This window comes from Argopecten irradians, chromosome 2 (assembly GCF_041381155.1).
Source record: "Argopecten irradians isolate NY chromosome 2, Ai_NY, whole genome shotgun sequence".
Taxonomy (NCBI): domain Eukaryota; kingdom Metazoa; phylum Mollusca; class Bivalvia; order Pectinida; family Pectinidae; genus Argopecten; species Argopecten irradians.
In genome coordinates, this window is record NC_091135.1 from 26,938,799 (window position 1) to 26,941,074 (window position 2,276).

General features: G+C 36.2%; 1 pseudogene; it reads left to right on the forward strand.

Moving 5' to 3' along the window:
- The first annotated feature begins 456 nt into the window (after positions 1-456).
- LOC138316555 (uncharacterized) lies at positions 457-2,276 on the forward strand (annotated as a pseudogene).

Sequence of the window (2,276 nt, forward strand, 5' to 3'; positions counted from 1 at the left end):
TGGGAACAATCGCCAACACTTGTACTGGAAATGCTTGCATTCCTGAAATAACATCGCTGTTTACCTTATGTTTTAAAATGTAGAAAATAAAAATTATTAACATATTGTATCATATTTTTCTATGATCTGACTAACATACATCCAAGTTCTCTTCAACTGGCCATTTCTAAATAAAGTTTTTATTCTTAAAAATACCGAGAAGATGAGTGCCAACCTTATTGCACTCCCGACATTTATTACTTTCCATAAATAGTAACGTCACACTATTAGACAAGGAAAGCACTTTACATAATATATAAAACCATGTCGTAATCCACTTTCCATATGTGATTCTGAAAAAGAAATGCAATGCACGAAAGGTCATAAGGCGATCTATAATTGTTAATGATGAATATAAACATACACATTTATTTACATAAACCGTGTCCTCTAATAATGATACAATATACTATTATTATGTCACGGGCGACTATAAGGGGAGGAAATTGTACCATAGATATCAACCGAAACTTCCGTAATCAACGCGTGTCAATCCCCTTAGGGTTACGAAACATATCGTCACGAAAAGAAGTCGACAACCGAAGAATAAAGAATGAAAATGTGCTTATCTTTTTTTTGTGTTTAGTAAAATCAACTTTGATCCATTCTGCGCAACGATCAAATGGCGAAATCTTCTATACGAAAAGATCCAATGATTATAATATTTTTGCGATTTGCGCTTACGCAAATTGTATTCACTTTGGCTTCTCCTACGAAACTTTATCGCACAATCGCACATGAAAATATGGTGTGTTCTTGTTTCTCCCACTTTTTTATAATAACATAGGGGCAGTTATGTTGTGACAGCAGTTATAGTCTGCTTCACATATCCCTTACCTGAATTTTACCTTTGTTCTCCCACATTACATGTACCTGGATTTTACCTGTGTTTTCCCACATTACCTGGATTTTACACAATGTTTAAAGTTATCTATTTTCATCATTATTTAAACAATATTTACATATCATACACCATTTTCATCAGCTAAGTCTATAGAAGACAGTTATACTATATATAAGGAGATGTCTTATAGTTTTGAATTTCAAATCAGAGAATTTAAAGAGATGTTTTAATTAGTTTTGAATTAATACATATCAGAGAATTAAATTATAGGACATTATTTTTATTATGATGGCATTATATTTTATTTATCTATTTAATTGTGTGCATAATACAATAATGTACGATTGATTTAATTATTTGATTACTCTGACTTAATTTGGCTTGTTCTCACTGCTACTTATGTTAATTAACACCTGATGGTTTGGGTCCATCGACTGACTACTTAATTGATGAGTGAAGAATCAGTAATCAAATAATTAGCATACATGTAGGTCTTTGCTGACCTAAGCTGATTTTTTTAATTATCAAGGCATATAATGGATTTTTTTGATGGAAAGTGAATACATCTAAGATTTTGATAAATAATAAGATTAAAAGTGTTCTGATCAGCATCCAAGCTATATGTTATAAGTATATAAGGACATCAGAGAGGTTTGACTATCGCAGTTCTCTATCAACCACTAACATGGCAAACGCACAGATTCAGGTGAAATTTCTTAGAAATAAATTTGGAAGACAGAACATTGCTTATAATGGTTACATCTACTGTGTGAAGAACAACAGAGGAGAACGCACCTACTGGAGATGCACCATACTGAACTGAACCTCCAACTCAACCCGACAACTGTTTTCCTGGACTTCGAGACCGCTGCTCAGAATGCCATTCGCTCCGTATTCCCAGCAGCCACACTCAAGGGATGTTTTTTTTCCATTTCACGCAGTGTATTTGGAGGAAAACCCAGCAAACCGGACTTCAACAACTCTACGCCGACAAAGACGACATCAGACGACTGGTACGACGAGCCGCAGCCCTACCCCTAGTCCCTTTAAACCATAAAGAAGATGTCTGGTTCCACGCACTCAACGATCTTGAAGATGCTGATGTACCACACGACACCACCGCATTCACCGACTACGTACGTCATTACACAGTGGATAGAGCGCGACCAATTTCCATCCGCTCTGGAACCACTTTGAGACCGAGGGCCCTCGAATAACGAACCATGTAGAAGGATGGTAAAACAAACTCAAGAAGAAGGTTGAACACTCCCACCCAAATATCTACAGCATTATCCGTGTGTTTCAGGAAATCCAGGCCAACAACGAGATTACGCGAATCCAACACGCAGCCGGAGGACAAACCAGACCCAGAGCTAAACTAATTATCTCTTAA